The sequence below is a fragment of the Arachis duranensis genome, chromosome 6 (genome assembly GCF_000817695.3).
Source record: "Arachis duranensis cultivar V14167 chromosome 6, aradu.V14167.gnm2.J7QH, whole genome shotgun sequence".
In the NCBI taxonomy this organism is placed as follows: domain Eukaryota; kingdom Viridiplantae; phylum Streptophyta; class Magnoliopsida; order Fabales; family Fabaceae; genus Arachis; species Arachis duranensis.
The window spans coordinates 58590400-58598508 of record NC_029777.3 but is presented as its reverse complement, the minus strand read 5'-3'; positions in this window follow the sequence as shown (position 1 = coordinate 58598508).

Here is an 8109-nt window from a genome sequence, read left to right as displayed (position 1 = left end):
TCCCGTCCTCTCAGTGAAAATGGTCCATGTGCGTTGTCACCGCACGGCTAATCATCTGTCGGTTCTCGATCATGTTGGAATAGAATCCAGTTATCCTTTTGGTCTGTCACTACGCCCAACACTCGCGACTTTGAAGCTCGTCACAGTCATCTCTTCCCAGATCCTACTCGGAATACCACAGAAAAGGTTTAGACTTTTTGGAACTCAGGAATGGCCGCCAATAATTCTAGCTTATACCACGAAGACTCCGATCTTTCGGAATGGAGGCTTAGAGATACATGCTCAATCTTAAGTAGAACGTAGGTGGTTGTTAGTCACGCGTTCATGGGTGAGAATAATGATGAGTGTCACGGATCATCACATTCATCAGGTTGAAGTGTGAGTGAATATCTTAGAACAAGAATAAGCTTGAATTAAATAGAAAATAGTAGTAATTGCATTAATACTCGAGGAACAGTAGAGCTCCACACCTTAATCTATGGTGTGTAGAAACTCTACCATTGAAAATACATAAGTGAAAATAGGGTAGGCATGGCCGAATGGCCAGCCGCCCCAATGTCTAAGGAAAACGTTCCAAAGATGTCAAATTCCAAAAGTCTCTAAATGCAATAGTAAAAGGTCATATTTATAATGAAATTAGCTACTAGGGTTTACAGAAATAGGCAAATGATGTAGAAATCCACATCCGGGCCCACTTGGTGTGTGCTTGGGCTGAGCATTGAAGCTTTCACGTGCAGAAGTCTTCCTTGGAGTTGAACACTAGCTTTGGTGCCAGTTTGGGCATTTAACTCCAACTTTTATGCCAGTTCTGGCATTTTGACGCCAGAAAAGGGCAGAGAGTTGGCGTTTTGATGCCATTTAACGTTGTCAAAACTTGCGCAAAGTATGGACTATTATATATTGACGGAAAGCCCTGGATGTCTAGTTTCTAACGCAACTAAAAGCACACCATTTGGAGGTCTGTAGATCCAGAAAATCCACTTAGAGTGTAGCAAGTTTAGAATCCAACAGCATCTGCAGACCTTTGTCAGCCTCTGGATAAGATTTTTGCTCAGGTCCCTCAATTTCAGCCAGAAAATACCTGAAATCACAGAAAAACATAAAAACTCATAGTAAAGTCCAGAAATATAAAAATCGCTTAAAAAATAATAAAAATATACTAAAAACTAACTAAATCATACTAAAAACTATATAAAAACAATGCCAAAAAGCGTATAAATTATCCACTCATCACTCTCTTTTTGGATTCTCTTCTGTATTGCTTGGGAGAGTACTAGGAGGAGTTTCAGTAACTCTTTTACTCAGCTGACCCACTTGTGCCTCCAGATTTCTGAAAGAGGAACGTGCCTCATTCATGAAACTCATAGTGGCCTTAGACAGATCAGAGACTGTGTTTGCTAAGCTAGAGTGATTCTGCTCAGAATTCTCTGTCTGTTGCTGAGAGGATGATGGAAAAGGCTTGCTATTGCTAAACCTGTTTCTTCCACCATTATTAAAGCCTTGTTGAGGCTTTTGTTCATCATTCCATGAGAAATTTGGATGATTTCTCCATGAAGGGTTATAGGTGTTTCCATAGGCTTCACCCATGTAATTCACCTCTGCCATTGCAGGGTTCTCAAGATCATAAGCTTCTTCTTCAGAAGATGCTTCTTTAGTACTGTTGGATGCATTTTGCAATCCATTCAAACTCTGAGAAATCATGTTGACTTGCTGAGTCAAGATTTTGTTCTGAGCCAATATGGCATTCAGAGCATCAATTTCAAGAACACCCTTCTTCTGAGGCATCCCATTATTCACATGATTCCTCTTAGAGGTGTATATGAACTGGTTATTTGCAACCATTTCAATAAGTTCCTGAGCTTCTGCAGACATTTTCTTTACGTGAATGGATCCACCTGCAGAATGGTCCAATGACATCTTATACAATTCAGACAGACCATCATAGAATATATCCAGGATAGTCCATTTTGAAAGCATGTCAGAAGGATAATTTTTGGTCAGTTTCTTGTATCTTTCCCAAGCTTTATAGAGGGATTCACCATCTTTTTGCCTGAAGGTTTGAACATCCACTCTAAGCTTGCTCAGCTTTTGAGGAGGAAAGAATTTGGCTAAGAAAGACGTGACTAGCTTATCCCAAGAGTTCAACCATGTTCTAGCTCTGTCTCATACAGCAAAAGGGAAAAGCATAAGCTTGTAGACCTCGGGATCAACTCCATTGGTCTTAACAGTATCACAGATCTGCAAGAATTCAGTTAAAAACTGAAAAGGATCTTCTGATAGAAGTCCATAAAACTTGCAATTCTGTTGCATCAGAGAAACTAATTGAGGCTTTAGCTCAAAATTGTTTGCTCCAATGGCAGGGATTGAGATGCTTCTTCCATGGAAGTTGGAATTTGGTGAAGTAAAGTCACCAAGCATCTTCCTTCCATTGTTGTTGGGTTCGGCTATTACTTCTTTTTTGAGATTCTCTGTAAGGTTTTTTCTGGATTGTTTTGCTTTAGATTCTCTTAGCTTCTTCTTCAGAGTCCTTTCAGGTTCAGGATCAACTTCAACAATAATTTTCTTATCCTTGCTCCTGCTCATGTGAAAAAGAAGAGACCAGAAAAGAAGAGGAATCCTCTATGTCACAATATAGAGATTCCTTTATATGAGTAGAAGAGAAGAAGAATAAGAATGAGGAAAGAAAGAGAAAGAATTCGAACATAGAGAGGGAGAGAAGGTTTGAATTATAAGAAGAAGAGAAGAGTGTTAGTGATTAAATAAATAAATAGAAAAAGATGAGAGAGGGAGTTTTCGAAAATAATTAAAAAGAAAAGGAAAATATTTTTGTTTTTATTTTAATTATTAGTTAAAATTCGAATTTATAAAAATGAATAAAATAAAAATTTAAAACAATTAGTTACTTAAAAGGAATTTTGAAAAAGAAGTTAATGATTTTCGAAAATTAGAGAGAAAAAAGTAGTTAGGTAGTTTTGAAAAAGATAAGAAATAGTAAAACAAACAAAAAGTCAATTAGTTAATTGAAAAAGATTTGAAAATCAATTTTGAAAAAGTTATGATTTGAAAAGATATGTTTGAAAAGATATGATTAAAAAGATATGATTGAAATTTTTTGAGAAATATTTAATTTTTTAAAATCAGAATTAGTGACTTGACTCACAAGAAATCAAAAGATATGATTTTAAAATTTAAAGTTTGAATCTTTCTTAACAAGAAAGTAACAAACTTGAAATTTTTGAATCAAAATATTAATTGTTAGTATTAATTTCGAAAATTAAAGATAAAATTAAGAAAAAGATTTTTGACAATCAATTTTCAAGAATTTTCGAAAATAACAAAAGGAAAAAGAAAATATTTGATTTTGAAAAAGATTTTGAAAAGATAAATTTTTGAAATTGAAATCTTGACCTAACTAACAAGAAACAACTAATTTTAAAAATTTTTTGACTAAGTCAACCCAAAAATTTTGAAATTTATGAGAGAATTAAAGAAAAGATATTTTTTTATTTTTGAATTTATTGAGGAAAGAGAAAAATAACAAAATGACTCAAGACGTAAAAATTTTGGATTAAAACAAATGATGCAAGCAAGAATACTATGAATATCAAGATGAACACCAAGAACACTTTGAAGATCAAGATGAACATCAAGACTTATTTTTGAAAAATTTTCAAGAAAAGAAAAACATGCAAGACACCAAACTTATAATTTTTTTAATGCCTAGACACTATGAATTCAAAAATGCATATGAAAAACAACAAAAGGCACAAAACAAGAAAATATGAAAATCACACAAGAACACTTACCAAGAACAACTTGAAGATCATGAAGAATACCATGCATGAGTTTTAGAAAATTTTTTTTGAGAAAAATAAAAATATGCAATTGACACCAACCTTAAAAATTGACTCTAGACTCAAACAAGAAGCACAAAATATTTTTGATTTTATGATTTTATTAATTTTTTGGATTTTTTTCAAAATTTTTTTGGAAAAGCGAAAAAGAAGAATTTTTTTTTTGAAAGTTTTTTGAAAACTTTTTGAAAATAAAATAGAAGTTGAAACAAGAAGAAAATTACCTAATTTGAGCAATAAGATGAACCGTCAGTTTTCCAAACTCAAACAATCCCCGACAACGGCGCCAAAAACTTGGTGCACGAAATTGTGATCTCAATGGCGCCAACAACTTGGTACGCACAATTGTAATCTCAACTCTGCTTTCCTACTGTCTTCATTCAATCCTTCATACTCCTTTCCATGGCAAGCTATATGTTGGGTGTCACCATTGTCAATGGCTACTTCCCGTCCTCTCAGTGAAAATGGTCCTCTACGGTTTCTGTACGGCTAATCAACTGTCGGATTGCTCATCTCGGATGAAAAATACCATGCACAGATATCGTATGGCTAATCAGCTGTTGGTTCTCGATCGTGTAGGAATAGGATTTACTATCCTTTTGTGTCTGTCCCCACGCCCTACAGTCACGAGTTTGAAGCTCGTCACAGTCATCCCTTCCCAGATCCTATTCGGAATACCACAGACAAGGTTTAGACATTCCGAATCTCAAGAATGCTGCCAATTGATTCTAGCTTATACCATGAAGATTCTGATCTCAGATTCAGATGCCCCATTGTCAGAGGAGAGTCGATGTGAATCGTTGATTAGAAACCCAAGAGATATACATTCAAGCTTGTCTTCATGTAGAACGGAAGTGGTTGTCAATCACGCGTTCATAAGTGAGAATGGTAATGAGTGTCACATAATCATAACATTCATCATGTTCTTGTGTGTGAATGGATATCTCAGAATAAGAATAAGCATGAATTGAATAGAAAACAATAGTACTTTGCATTAATACTCGAGGAACAGCAGAGCTCCACACCTTAATCTATGGTGTGTAGAAACTCCACCGTTGAAAATACATAAGAACAAGGTCTAGGCATGGCCGAATGGCCAGCCTCCCCAAATGACATATGAATTCAAAATTAGGGAAAAAGACCCCTAGTATAATAGTAAAAAGTTCTATTTATACTAAATTAGTTACTAGGGTTACAGAAATAAGTAAATGATGCAGAAATTCACTTCCGAGCCCACTTGGTGTGTGCTTGGGCTGAGCATTAAAGCTTTCATGTGTAGAGGCCTTCTTTGGAGTTAAACGCCAGTTTATAACTTGTTTCTGGCGTTTAATACCAGAATAGGGCAGAAAGCTGGCGTTGAACGCCAGTTTGCATCATCTAAACTCGAGCAAAGTATGGACAATTATATATTGCTGGAAATCCCTGGATGTCTAGTTTCCAACGCAATTAAGGGCGTGCCATTTGGACTTCTGTAGCTCCAAAAAATCTATTTCGAGTACAGGGAGGTCAGAATCCAACAGCATTAGCAGTCCTTTTTCAGCCTTTGAATCAGATTCTTGCTCAAGTCCCTCAATTTCAGCCAGAAAATACATGAAATCACACAAAAACACACAAACTCATAGTAAAGTCCAGAAATGTGAATTTTGCTTAAAAACTAATAAAATATACTAAAAACTAACTAAATCATACTAAAAACTATGTAGAAACAATGCCAAAAAGCGTATAAATTATCCACTCATCAAAGGGTGTGGTTTGAATGGTGGGAAAAGAAGGGAATTTAATGTTTTCCACTTAGGGAGTGGCACCTAGCGTGAGAAGAGACGCCAACCCTTATTCTACTGCGCCCTCTGAATATGTTGAGTTCCAAAGTGTAAGTACACTTTGACCTCCTTGTTATCTATCAATTAGGTCCCATTCAATCTCTTGAAAAAAAGAAACCGAAAACCCCATTAGTCATGACAAAATGATCCTCCACATTCCTCTTCAATGCTAGTGAATGGAGTTGCAACTGATGGGTGTCGCTTGGGATGCCAAACTTAATTCATTTGCATCTCAATAAATTGGGTTCATCATTGGGTTTTTAATGTGTTCATGGGGAAGAAGTAATTCCAATCCTTTCACATTCTTTGCTTCTAATCTCCCCCAAACACATTAAAATTCTCATTCAAGCTTCCACCAATATATTAAATGCTTCTAAATTGAGTGGTATTGGGCTTGCTGATTGATTCTCGTATGGTGGTGACCACACCAAACTTAATCTCTAGGCGTACTCCTTAAAAATTTAATTTATCCAAATGGTTGTAAACCTAGATCAAGTTCGTGAGTGGCCACACCAAACTTAGCTTTTTAGCTAGTTCTTAGCCCAATCACTCATCATCATTAGTAAATGCTTTCATCCAGCTGCACTTCCGAAAATAGAAGACAAATTAACTCATAAAGCTATCTTAACTATCAAAACTGAAATTCACTTCCTAAGCTAATATTCACAATCTACTTCTAATAAAGCATTAAATCAAAAGGATATAAAGTGTTGGGTTGCCTCCCAACTAGTGCTTCTTTATCGTCACTAGCTTGACATTCTTCCTTTTTCAGTTGAGGTGGTAGCTCACTCTCCTTTCATCTAGTGAGTCACCCAGGTAATGTTTGAGTCTATGGCCATTTGCAGTGAAGGTTCTCTATGTTTTGTCCTCCGTGAGCTCCACTTGACCATAGGGGTACACTTTGATGATGGTGAAGGGTCCAGACCATCTAGACTTAAGCTTCCCAGGGAAGAACCTAAGTCTAGAATTGTACAATAACACCTTTTGTCCTTCAGTGAACTCCCTCCTTGCTATCTTTTGATCATGCCATCTTTTTGTTCTCTTTGTAGATCTTTGTATTTTCATATGCTTGGTTCCTAAATTCTTCCAACTCGTTGAGTTACCTTAGCCTCTTTTCTCCAACAGCTTGCTCATCAAAGTTCAGTAGTTTTAGAGCCTAGAAGGCTCTATGCTCCAGTTCAACTGGCAAGTGGCAAGCCTTGCCAAATACCAGTTGGTATGGTGACATCCCAATGGGGGTCTTGAAGGCTGTCCTGTAGGCCCATAAAGCATCATCTAGCTTCTTAGACCAGTCCTTCCATGAGCTTCCAACAGTTTTTTCAAGAATCCTTTTTAGCTCCCTGTTGGAAATCTCTGCTTTCCCGTTGGTTTGTGGATGATAAGGGGTTGCCACCTTGTGTTTGACTCCATATCTGAGAAAGAGTGCTTCCAATTGTTTATTGCAAAAATTTGTCCCTCCATCACTAATGAGTGCTCTGGGAACTCCAAACCTGCTGAAAATGTTCTTTCTTAAGAAGCTCATTACAACCTTGTTGTCATTTGTGGTGGTTGCAATAGCCTCCACCCACTTTGACACATAATCTACAGCCACAAGTATATAACTATTTGAGTAGGAGGATGGAAAAGACCCCATGAAATCAATCCCCCATACATCGAATAGTTCTAGCTCCATTATAAATCTCTGTGGCATCTCATTATTCCTGGGTAGATTGCCAACCCTTTGGCATTCATCACACCTTGACACCAAGTCCTTTGCACCATTGAAAATGCTTGGCCAGTAGAATCCACATTGGAGCACCTTGGCTGCTGTTCTTTCTCCTCTAAAATGGCCTCCATATGCAGATCCATGACATTGCCAATGCACCTCTTGTCCTTCTCCATGGGATATACACCTCCTCAAGATCCCATCAGCGCACTTTTTGAATAGATATGGCTCATCCCAGATATAGTATTTGGCATCTTTGATGAGCTTTCTCCTCATGTGTTTGTTGATGTTGGTTGGTAGTTCCCCAATGGCCTTGAAATTGGCTATGTCAGCAAACCAATGGGTCTCTTGTATTATCATCAATTGCTCATCCGGAAAGCTTTCATTCACTGCAAGATGGTGTGCTCCTTCTTCTTCTTGTAGGATCTTTGAGAGGTGGTCAGCAACTTTGTTCTCTGCTCCACTCCTATCCTTAATTTTGATGTCAAACTCTTGGAGTAGCAGGATCCATTTTATTAGCCTTGGCTTGGATTCTTGTTTGGTAAGCAAGTATTTGAGTGCTGCATGATCAGTGAATACAATTACTTTAGAACCAACTAGATATGATCTAAATTTATCAAAAGCAAAGACAATGGCAAGTAATTCCTTCTCTGTAGTGGTGTAGTTCCTTTGATTCTCATTAAGGACCTTGCTGGCATAATAAATGACATGCACCAATTTATCCTTTCTT